A 13,390-nucleotide genomic window follows, 5' to 3' on the forward strand; every position below is an offset into this window, starting at 1 on the left:
AGCGGATTAACACTTTTCAACTTCTGATGTTATTAATTCTTCCCTGCCAGGACCCATAATTACTATACTACATCACCGTCAAGAACTGTAATAAAATCTGCCTACAGAGACAGGGGGAAGTCGATGTCGTGGTTTAAGCAATCAATTTGAAATGAGAAAGGAACACAGCGACTCAACCACCGGAGACATCTCAGGTATTTCTTCAGGGCGCTCACCAGCATACTCTGAATAAAATGTTAAAAATTTTGATCGTTTACAACGATACACATCAACACAATTTTTTGCTCAATTTAAAGTGTATCTTGTTACATGTTTTCGTGTGCGTCGCGAAAGTCTTGTGCAAAGATATATATTGTATAACTTAACGTACACATATCTCCTCTATTTGCATGGCGTGTTATACTGCATAGATTGAGTATGTCCTTTTGAATCCAAAATCATAAAATGGACAAGTGACTTAAGAATTTCTGGAGGCGGCTAAATGACGGGATATAAAAAATAAAACTACTTGAAATATCTTCGTAAACATAAGTCACCTCTTGACTAAATCAAGTACTTATCCATTGAACAGGTCTTTAATCTTTCTACCAAAGAAGACGACAGGTGAGGCTTAAGTATAGTTTCACATCCTTTGAGATCAAACTTATCTGTATGGTTTTGGGAGGATAATTTTACGTCTGAAATAGTCACCAGACATTGTTTTCGCTATGAGAAACGACCCAACGAGACCACCGAGTGAAGAATTCGCTCCTTGTCTAGGAGACTCGCCCTTTGCCTCGTTGCCTACACCCGCGGTGCGACATTCTAGTTCAAAGGAACGTCTTCTCAAACTTCAAAAAGCGACGATGGCTAAAAAAACGAGCCTCTTGAAAATCGTTGGCCCATTTCTACAACGAGGATATGTGCGCGTTAGGTAAATGCACTTACATGGTTGGACGATAAGAGCAGGGAAAGTTAAAAGATTGATGTCAAGGGCCCTTTCTGTCCGATGTTGGTGGCCATAAGAGGATGTTTCGCTGGTATGTACACAGAGTCGACCTTAGCGTTTTTATCTTGACTATCATATCGCTCAAACACTGGTCTCAACAGGTTATTAAATTATGGAAATACAAAGCAATCCTGACATGATGTTCATTCATTTACAAGGAATGTTTGTGACGTTCGGGAAAAGCCGCAATGTATTCATGTTTCAGCAATAATTACCTATGGACACGATTTTTGCATATTTTCAATTTCAGTACCTTGTACAACATGCATAAATCGAATAAACGTTGCCACACACCAGACCGATATACAATTGCTGGGATAAAACACAGGAAACGATTGTACAGGTTTTGAAAATATGATCACGAAATATGTCTTTCCGAAACGATGAAACGACGATACCACCCACGGCGGTTATTACATAAAGCGTGAATAACAGTCAGGTGTTTTTCCTGAAGTTGACTGACGTCATCGAGTTGATACTAATACTTAGATTGGGTTTAATAGGATCAGGACAACAATGAAGCCGGATGTTCAGTTGGGGAGTTTGTTCTATCCCCATAGTACAGTAGTAACGTCACGACGTCATTGTTACAAAACGCCAACAACCACAACGTCATCTCAATGATTACCTTGTACCTAACTCTGTATGTCTTTGCCTGTACCTGCCGTCACAGATAACGCTGTTATGCACGCTCAGCGTTGTCTGTTGCGTGCAAACATCCAACCGTGCAAACATTGTCTGTACACTTAATAATGGATTTGCATGACCTTCAAACTATTCTGCAATTTAGATCAAAGTAATTTCATTCACATTCACTGACCGTGAATATTTTGATTGTTGGATAGCAATTCGTTTCATCCTCAGAAATCACTGCAATCTTGAAAATAACAAAATGTCCCGATAATTACCTTACGTTACCCCCTGCTTGAATACTGTTTTAATAATAAATGAAAGAATGGGATTAATATCTAAGACAAAAAGGCTTTGGTGCCACATGGCCCCAAAAAATGCAAGTGTTCATTATCCGTTGCTATTATGTCATACATTTTTGAATTTTGTGAAAAAAGAAACAGTTTTATCGATGGTAATGAAAAACACAAAGCGTTACTGTTTCAAACATTCCGTTACAATAAAAGTACTTGCTGAACAGAAAATATTCACCATAATATCGTGTTATTCAAGGGCACGGGTCTGGGCGAAGACGAAAACATCGTTCAACAAAACATCAGTTATGAATACAAACTTCCATTTAAACAGCGGTCAAATGTAACACTTTATACTTGGGATTGCACTTCCTCAGCAAAGTAGTACCGTACGTTTTGGGGGTGAGGGGTTAGGTAGCTCACGTCGGTGCCAAACTCTCAGAGTGTGGGTTCGAATACCGGATGGGACTGAACCCCCAAAAGCAAAGTACTAGAATCTGAGTGAGTGAGTGAGTATAGTTTTCCGCCACTTTTATCAACATTCCAGCACTATCACGAGGGAAGACAACAGAAGTGGGCTTCACACATTACAGCCACGTGGGGAAACGAACCCGGGACTTCAGCGTGACGAGCGAACGCTTTACCCACTGGACTTCCCCACCTCCCCAATAGAATCTGTACCTTATCGAGAAAGAGTGATCCCACATACAACATATGTTATTTGTAACACATAACTTTATTGTCAACATCCTACATTGCGCATAGGATGCCATTAAACCATCTGACAATCATTATTGATATTATTCATAACCAATTTTGAGAACACTTTGATTATTCATAGTTGATCATAAACTTCATGAAACGAACCCTCTGCGGTTATAGGCCATTAATGCGACTACCTTTTCCGCATGGTTACACGAAATTTTGGCATACAATGTCGATACAGCATAACAAAAACGAAACGAAGTTATTAAATGCAGGACGTACAATAGGGAAATGCCATCCAGAAGACTGTTTCCATGAAATTTGCCATGGAAGGAAATTCAAGGCAATTTATCAACGTTTCTTGTTATAATACAAAACGTTACCTTATGACATAATTCCCGATAAATCACACAGTCCATGAATAATATTGAGGCCTGATTGTGTAAATAACAAGTTTGTCAATAAATCAGTCTAATACTTGACAACGCAATAGGCGACGGGGATAATTACTTTTATACTCAAAATCGATTACAACACTGTCAACAGCACACCAGTTAGCTGGATACAAACATGCACTTTAAAATGTGTGTGTGTGTGTGTGTGTGTGTGTGTGTGTGTGTGTGTGTGTGTGTGTGTGTGTGTGTGTGTGTGTGTGTGTGTGTGTGTGTGTGTGTGTGTGTGTGTGTGTGTGTGTGTGTGTGTGTGTGTGCATTCAACTAATATAATACGTACCAAATACACCTCATTAAAGTATTTGGTTTAATGTCGATCAAACATCAATGCATTCCTATGCTGTAGTCGAGGTGGGTAGCCTAGTGGTTAAAGCTCTCGCGCGTCACGCTGAAGACCTCTGTTTGATTCCCAACCTGGGAGCATGTGTGAAGCCTAGTCACTGGCGTCCTGCACCTGGGTAGCGCTGGAATATTTCTCTAAGCGGAATAAAACCATACTCATCCACTATATGCTGTATATTTCATGAATATCGATAAATGTCTCTTTTGGGTATGTTAGACATTGATCATGACCTAATTAAAAAAATTTACTGAAAGGATGTAAGCTACATGTTACAAAGAAAACATGGCTGAATGCAATTTGATACAATTTGGTTTATCACGTCATATCGCTTCTAAGTGTATTTACGTGTGTATGTATGAGTATGTTAGATCAAATATTTGGGTTAGGTACCATTGTAATGTCATTTCTATTTTTTATCCAATGTGACGAATGAGGAATTAACATATAACATAATGGTGTAGAATTAATGTGGAACATACCCACGAAATAGGGTACGCAGGCTGGGAAACAACAAGTACTACGTTTCACTGCATTTTGGTATGGGTAAACCAGGGATGAAACCACCGACTTTCCGCTCTCAGGGTGAACACTCCTTCTGCTGGACCATCCTGGCTGTAACGCTGATAATGAGTTTCACGATATGACCAACATGGCATGGAATCAAAGGGGATGACGTCATCATTCTTAAAGTCTGGCTTTACAATTTTCCACACTTTTATGTCAAATTTATTGCCTGTTTGTTAGGAAGATGGGTTCAACATAAGACGTGACTTGACTTGGGCATTTAAAGGATTTCACTATGATCAAAGTATTTGAACTTGTTTATTCCTAACAACATTTGTCCTGACATGTTGAAGGATTACGGGACAATCGAATCTACTTTCATAGATACCCCAAATATGTTGTTACAAACAAGAATTCAAATTATTGCTCTCAATAGCGTCTTGCATTCTTGTGTTGAAAAGTGAAGGACCCTCGAATTCATTTACGGGTTAGAGATTATAGCTATATAACTCCACCCACCACTGTGAAACATACGCACGTGCAAAACGTGCTTTCATCAAGTGACGTAAAGAGACTAAATTAAGCCATTCCAAGGAATGTCGGGCCACGCTACTCCCTCAATATTGACTGTCAAACACTTATGAAAGTAACCACATTGATCGATCGACGCTCGCCTTTCAACTACAGTTATTTCTGTCTTTACAAATGTACATACTAGTACATATCTTTCGATGGCGGGGCGGTTATTGAAATACAAACGCTGGAGTTTTTCATGTCTACAGATTCATGCAAAGGTCATGATCTTAGACACTTGTGCCGGTCCGTTCCATACTCGAGGTGAGCATTGGGCAAAAACTCAGTTGCAAACCTGGTAGGCAGAATTCATACACCCTCCTCGGATAACATATCAGCCAAAATGTAGTACATTTTGGTGCATGGGGGTTTAAGTTGTACAGTGGTTAACTTTCGTAATAGAGACGCGGTGAAGATCGGCATATGCTCAGCACATTGGGGGTAGGTATAATTTAACATGGATACGCGTGGTGACACAAATACCGTTGAGGGCCTGGGCTTTGTTTATTATGTTATGATATTGTAGAAGAAAGCGCCAGGCGTATGCTATGTATTTAATGACTTGAATAGCTTTTCAAATGGAGCTTTATTGTTACGAAAATATTTGTAATAATTCGTGACAGAGAGAAATATGTTTAATGTTTTGAGAAGGCTTGGGCTTAAGAGCATGTACACTTAGTGATAGACGTATCATGTGTTATCATTTTACAAAAAAAACTCGCACTGGCTGGTTTCAGTTTAACATGTCATGAAAACATGGACATACGTATGAAATATACAGATCGTTTGGTGAAACAGTTTCCATATTTTCCATATTTAAGGTATTAATTTGGTATGTTGCTTCATATAATGTATTAGCAATTAGAAGCTGATTCTAGAAACGATATGTTTCTTAAATTGGGTACAAACGTTTAATGAAAATATCATTCAATATTAAATCATTTTTGACGTTTCTGTAAAACATTTACAAACAAACAAGATATGACTTACCCTTATCTCTTGGAAGTCGTTGATCGGTATATCCAAGATGTTTTGCCAGGAGATTAAACGCCGACCCTTTTTGTCGAGATACATGGGGTAGCTTGTTATCCCCTTCGTGATGAGGAGCGTGTTAGGCTAAGGCCTTGTGTTGCTGGACTTCCCATTTATCAACAAACCTGTTGTAGAAAAGAGAAGGAAGAATCAACGCCTTGTGTTCTCAAAGTTAGTCTCATTCCGACGACCAGCGCACAGAAACTGTAAACGGGGAGCATGATAGCCCTGTGACGACACAATTGGTCGATGCAACTAATTCGCCTGATCAGTGAGGACAGGTTTGGTTAGCTGTCCGCTATGCTGTGAGAATCCGAGCGTCGTACATTGTGTGTGAAATGTCAACCCCAGAGTGACGGTGCCATCGCGTGTCGGGAGACCTGGGCTTGAAAATTACCCCATTGTCAATCTCGACCATCACTCGGGCAGGAGAATGGCCTTGTATTGATGAATAAATATTGAAGTGAAAAGAAAGCGAGGGAATCGAAAAATGAAAGTGAAGATTTGCTGATGGAACGCTACCTGCTGGTTTAAGACTGGGTGTCTAGTTCCTGTTGAACCAAGCACGACTTCGTCTGTATTATACTCTTGCTGTGTGCTAAATTACTGTGTTTGTTCTCTAACACTTCCATGTAATGTTACATAGAAAACACTTGATTCGTGATCACGACAGGCCCTGCACACTCTGTACCAGCATTATGTGAATACAAAGAGAAAGATGTGTAGGTCTTTGAACCTCCTATGGCCTTGATGTTAAAGTGTTCGCTTATCACGCCGAAGACTGAGGTTCAAATCCCTACATGGGTACACTAGACTCTTGGTGCCCCTGAGTGGAACAGCGCAGTTAAACCTTATTCTAGACTAACAACTAGTCTCCGAAATGAACATATTTTACAGAAAAAAAACTCATAGTATAAAAAATAGAATATAGTAAAAAGGAGCCCTGAGACATTCTTCATATTCAGACTTGCCACATTTTCTAGACTTGCGTGGGATTTCTTGGGTATATTTGCTTCAGGGTCTGTATGACAGACCTAATTCGAACGTCTTTTGTTATTGGAGCGAGTGTGTGAGGTGGATACTTGGTGAAACTTTGGCACATAGGTAAACACGCTTAGAAATGGTATGACGTTATATACCATGTTTCATTATACAATGTATTCTCCCTAACACGTAGCTCATACCATTTACATACATAACGTGATCATATGTAGAAATTAATACCAAGCATTAAGCTAAAACAAACATATATCCTAAGTGAGTATGGATTTATTCCGTTTTGAGTAATATTTCAGTACTATCAAAACGGTGGACACCGGGGAATGGGCTTCACGCATTATCTTAGGGTGGGAAACGAACCCGGGTCTTCGGCGTGTAGAGCGAACGATTTAACATCTGGGCTCCCCCATCGCCCCTTGTGTTATTGTACTCAACTATACAAGGATACGAAATTGACACTTATGTCTTATGTGAACTGATATGATCAAGATCTGTGGTGGATTGACAGCAAAAATAGCAGTAATATAAGATATGATTTACAGCAAAAAGGTTACCTATGAACACCAGTCATTGTTTACTACCCTGTTTAGATTTATGACCGTTGACATAAGTGTACATAAACGTCAGCTGAAGACCTGTAGGTTTGAGATGCTCCGTTGCTTATATCATTGTGTTCTGAGACAAATTTATACCAATGACCCAATGGACTGGGATAATATAATGTGGACACTTAATTTATATCTTTGAATGCTCCTGAGTCTTGACAGATCATAAGGCTTTTGTTAACATAAACCTGGGTTATTCACATTGTCAATACCCATATTATCAACGCTAGTACTTTATTCAGCTGATTCTACATTGAATATGCATGAGACAGCTGACTAACTTCAGAGCATGCGTAGATGAGCTTGTGATTGAGTCTATTTTCGGTACCCTTTGAACAGCAAGTCTACTATTTTACGGCTGGTCACCTTAGTAGGAGAGGAAGCCCGAAACGATTACGACAATAACCACTTGTGATACCCGGGGACACGGGCATTGCCTGATAACCAAAAGCAATAATCACCGAGAATCTCAGTTCCAGACTCATAACATTCTGGCACAACTAAGGGGCGTAACTCTGTGAAATTACAGCTCTTTAGTCAGCCGAGCTACCTGTGCCCTTGATAGGTTGGATGGGAAACGTTTACTAACTCCAGGGTATTAAGACCTGGCGAAAAGACTGAATGGCTGAATTAAACGGCAGGTTGTTGGCGATCACTTCATAAACATTAACGGCATGTCGAGGAACAGCAGTTTTAGACTGACATATACAACGAGACCATCACGACATTCCCAGAACTATTTCCTGCAAATAATGCGGAAATAGATAACTCACACCAGAGTTTAGGCATCGTAAGGAGGGTTCGTAGTCTACAAATGCCACATGAAATATCAACGTAGAAACTCGAGTCACTGACGGTCCATGCATGCAACTGACGACCGGCCGTAAGTCAGAACAACAGAACATGAAATGCAGTGTACGATCCCTGCCCGCTGCAGGATGGTATCCCTAAATGCCCAGCATTGTCAACCATGCGGAAGGAGCTGGTAATCCAATATAAAGCCGTTGACATATCAGTCATTATTCACAGGACCGCGAGTATGCGTGTACTTTCCATTTCAGATGTCAAGAATACTGGTATAATATGATGTTACTATTAAAGTTCATCGTAGGATTTTTTATGTATCGTGATTTCCTATTCACATATCATGCGTAAGTGACTGCCTGATTGTATTAACTCATCCCCTCTTGGTATCCGCCAGCCATAGTGTATGCGATGTGTGTCTGTCATGTGAAATGTACAATGTTGAATGTACTATAAAGACATTGCAGTTTTTAATCAAGGGCAGAGGGGATTGTTCTGTCATCCAGAATCAGGCAGACAGATTACAGATATTACATCGATTGAATAATGCGTGTGTGTAGGTTATAGAGAGGAGGGGGGGGGGGAGATCCACAGAGAGAGAGGTGAGGTGAAATTGGGTTTAACGTCGTACTTGAGAATATTTCGCTCATATGACGACGTGCATGCGTGTGTATGTGTATGTGCGGTTGCTTGTACTAGCCCAGACTGAAGCTGGTTTTGTAGCGCTAGCCCACTGAGGTACCATGCCGCAGTGAAGCATGAATACCCCACTCACACACGTTATACTGACTCCGAGCCGACCAGTCCTTGTTGTACCCTTGTTGTATCCTTGGCCGAGCGCCAGGCAGGGACCAACAAGTACCATATTTTAACGTCTTTTTGTATGACGCGGTCGGGGATTGAACCCGCGACCTTCCGCTCTCCGGGGGGGACGCTCTAACCACTACACCACGGAGGCGGTCCAGAGAGAGAGAGAGAGAGAGAGAGAGAGAGAGAGAGAGAGAGAGAGAGAGAGAGAGAGAGAGAGAGAGAGAGAGAGAGAGAGAGAGAGAGAGAGAGAGAGAGAGAGAGAGAGAGAGCTGCGTGTTATTATATGTGTACTCACTCAGTCACTCACTCACACACTCACACAGTCATTCCCTACAATAAGTTTCTGAAGCGGACACACTTCCGTTTATGTTGACATGAATTGAATGACTGTGTATCCTTGATATGTGTCTGTATTTCGTAAACTGTGCTTGGGATGGTAACATTATTGCTCCATATGAATTTCCAAATATCAATACGAAAATAGTTGCATGATTTATTACCATCAGTATACACTCGTGTTAAGATACATCATCATCTGTGCTGTGAATAAAGGGCCTATATATTCGTGTTTGACGTAGCGACAGTGTCTCAGGTGTCAGTATATCCTTACAGGTTGTACATGTATATAGCATGTCCATTTCACCTGTTACCGTTAAGTATTGCGAATGACACGCATGCGTTAGCTACGTATCACTAAGCTCATACACTAATTTCAGCAATAGACATATAATTACATTGCGTTTTCTCAAGTAGATGATAACCGTCAGACAAGCCCTTGGCGTGACTTTATCACATAGTTATCATAATAGCTGATAAGATAAACATACAATACTCATATTTGATGACTCTATCACGACAGCTATCGACAAGTGCTTTTGCATTTCATTGACATGTGACTAGGCTACAGTAAACCCGCCTACAAAACTATCGATGTACAATTGATAGGCAGTAATGCATATCAGTAAGCATGTGACCGCATTTACGACCCAAGATTGTCTGATATGTGTCACGAGGTTAAATGGTTCTATGTAATGCTGCCGAAACTTGACAAGATGTCTATCTTGACTGTGACTCTACGAATATCTGATGTGTGTCTCTGTGAAATGTACATCTGATAGACAGGCAAACGTGCTATGCTTTAGTGATCTAAACACACATTCCTGTAGCATTCCTTGAAGTTTTTTTGATCAGATACCCTTGTGTACATTCATTCATAAAGGACACAGTCTCAATCCACACGATTGTATGTCTAATAACATATCAGGTGAATATTAAAGATTGTTATTTGACATTACCATTGTAGGTGGTTTTGTGTAGTTGTCTCAAGATGACACATGTTCACTCAAGTAAGAAGAAAAACCTTGTAGTTATCTTGATCACATGAATCTATGCTTAAACATATAGCTGATTTCATATTTGATTCAAAGAAGGATAGGATTAAGGCTTTGTTGTTTTTTGTATGAGCATAGAACATCAAAGTCCATTACGAGCCAATTACTAATACTTTATGCCATTATGTTCAAAAGAGCCAAAACCGTGGTCGATAATCTGGCATATGCTGTGTCATTAGACACGTGTTTGTTGTGTTGATAAACAACACATGTCGGTTTGGTAATGTCAATCAACTGATATCTACAACCAATGCATATAATTAGCAACAATACATCTAACATGACAAGGTAGTCTGCATTGACACGTCACTGTAGACAACGATTAATTGAAACGATTGCCTTACCTCGTATACATGTAGGTAGATGTTAAACCAACTTTGTCAGAGGCTGATAACAGAATAAATGAAGCGACAAAGGACAGGACACTTAAATGAATCCGTCGACTCCCATATAGCCAATCCACATTTGTATTTATTATGCATAGAATAATCCACCCTATTGGAATGTGACAAAACGACCTTTCCTGTGAGGACAACTCGCTTGTTGAAACAACGATCACAGTAGCGCCAAGCTTGTTAAAAAGACGTGGGAATATTGTACGTAAAAAGCAAAAATTGCGCTATTTTGATTGGTCAACTTGTGGTCTGTGACGTAGATACGTTAGAGCCTGTCCTGACTTTCCAATTGTTGACGCTGATTCTAACGAAGGTGTAACTTCCTTTATTTAACCTGAGGGCTTTTTGCCTCGGATCTTTTATATGTTTTCTGTATCATTAGTCAAGACGGCTTGACGTATAAAGGCCTGACAGTAACGCCCAGTCGCATATGTGTATATAATTGACTGGTTGAAAGACACTGAAAATACACCATTGTACAGTTTTCACTTCCACTCCTTTAAATGGATTTCCCCCTAAATACCCCTTTCTCTGGTACATTCATTGAAGATAGCCTTACCTCTTGCTTATTTTGCTTATTCAGTCAACAGTAAATATGTGAGCATTATTCTCCTCTAAAATCATTATGGTGCGTTAACATAGGCGTGGTAAAATTCCATATGAGATTTCTTTGGTAGTAATCTATTCTTGGTCATATGTTTCCAAAAATATGACTTTTTATTACTCGGGGATGAATTGGCAGTTTTTACACTTACGCCGTCATACACCTGACATAGAGTATGACACATCGACGTTTCGTGATTTCATATGCGTAATTTATGTATAGGAGCACACGTATTGCGTCATGATGTTGTGTTCCGCCTTTTTACTCAGGTGTACGTGATGGTTGGCTATATGTGTCGTATCACATAGGCCATTCAAAATAGAATTAAGGACAACCGATCCTTTTTATCACAATAATCCGTAGCCATGACACACTAACAGCTGTGGTATGAAATTATCAGTGCTCCTTAACTTCTTTCGTGTAGTGTATAACCCAATAGTATTAAGGAGCTGTTTTAACACAACCTCAATACGGAAGTGTAAAATTAAGGTGGCTGTGGATGATCATCATATTACCCCCAAAACCTTTTAGTTATAATTTTATCATTTGTATCAATTTGAAAGAAATACTTTCAGCAGCAACTCAAATATGACATTTAGAAATCTTTTATGGAAATGACTTTAAAATACGTTTGGGTCACGGTCAATTAAAATAGTATGGCATTGATATCCAAGCTATAGGATATCTGAGTGTTTTACTTTGCCATAAGTCGTTGATATCTTCCTATGAGGAAATGAAGTCCACCAAGACCTGGAGACACCACAGCCCCCCAAGCTTGCTTCATATTTGGGCCACCCGTGAAGGTCCGGGTTAGAATTTATCTTCAGTAACCAATGCTTTTCATAAGAGGCGACTAACGGGATTGGGTTGTCAGGCTCGCTGACTTGGTTGACACATGTCATCGGTTCCCAATTGCGTAGATCGATGCTCATGCTGTTGATCCCTGGAATGTCTGGTCCAGATTCGATTATGTACAGACCGCCGCCATAAAGCTGGAATATTGCTGAATGCGGCGTAATACTAAACTCACTCACTCATACTTATGCCCATTACTTTTACAGTTCAGTATATAATTCTAAGGTGTGTGTCCCATATTCATAGCTGCGTTTTCTTCATATTTAGCGAGCTATATTTAAAACTGAGTCTTATCTTAATTAGTGTGAGTTCCATACTTGAGGACTTTGTGTTTGAGAACTAAAACGACACATCGATACAAGATTTACTGACAAGCGGTATGCTATAATACAGACATTCTTCGCATTGAAAGTGAAAGCAGTGTTAAACTCCCTCTGTTTGTAGTGCGCAAGGCATTGATACAGCGCTCTATTGAGCCGATGAAGCATGCAAACATATTACCCATTTGTTAACAAGTGGATAAAATCCGTACCAAACCGTGTTGGCAATATTTCTGCTCTTGTATGGTGACACTTGAAAACTGTCTCAAGTGTCGACACACTCGAAACGTCCAAACAAATATTCGTATTATCAGTGTATATGCCGATGACTCTCTGTGACCTGAACTTGTATATATACCGATAATTTGTCATTCACAGATGTACAAATTTACATTGCAAGAGACGATTTAACTTATGCATCTATTTACAGTGACTCGGACCAAATGATAATGAATACCCCGATGTTTGGTAGCAACGCCTTTCCACTATGGATGGATGCATGACGGAATACATTCCGGGTAGATTTAAGGACGGAATGCATGCATCCTGGGTACTTTTCAAGAACGACAACACTGCGGGTAGAATGAATCATGTATGGATTTAAAAGTAAAGAATGGAATTTATCCCGAGTAAATTTAAGAATGAATAACACACGGAGAGGAATGCTTACATGGAAGATTTAAGGATTGATAACATTACGGGTATATTAAAGAGTGGAGTGCATCAGGGGAAGAGTTAAAATATAATAACTTTCCCGGTTAGATTTAAGGACGGAATGATGGCATTCCTGATATATCTTTGCAGAATGCATCCCGAATAACTTTACAATCATTGTGTATTCCTGGTGCATTTGAATAATGATTCCGGAAAAAAATGCCCTCAGGTAAAATGTAGACCTGAATGCATTCCGGGTAGATTTAAGGATTTATAACCTTCCAATGTATGTGATTGCAAAAGCATCTCGGGTAGTGATTGCAAAAGCATCCCGGGTAGGGCGGAATTAAGGCATCTCGGGGAGGTTAAGAATGGAATGCATTCCAGGTAGAGTTAAATAATGGTAACATTCAGGGTAGAATTAAGGACGGAA

General features: G+C 39.9%; 1 protein-coding gene across 1 annotated transcript in view; it reads right to left on the minus strand.

Moving 5' to 3' along the window:
- LOC124275481 overlaps positions 1–13,390 on the minus strand; it is a 59,345-nt gene that overhangs the window by 28,741 nt on the left and 17,214 nt on the right. The window contains exon 2 of the mRNA XM_046711058.1: positions 5,479–5,645. The gene's annotated coding sequence lies outside the window, so the exon portion shown is untranslated. The remainder of the gene's footprint in view (positions 1–5,478; positions 5,646–13,390) is intronic.

The sequence above is a fragment of the Haliotis rubra genome, unplaced genomic scaffold (genome assembly GCF_003918875.1).
Source record: "Haliotis rubra isolate DU_JTF1 unplaced genomic scaffold, ASM391887v1 Scf2, whole genome shotgun sequence".
Lineage (NCBI taxonomy): Eukaryota > Metazoa > Mollusca > Gastropoda > Lepetellida > Haliotidae > Haliotis > Haliotis rubra.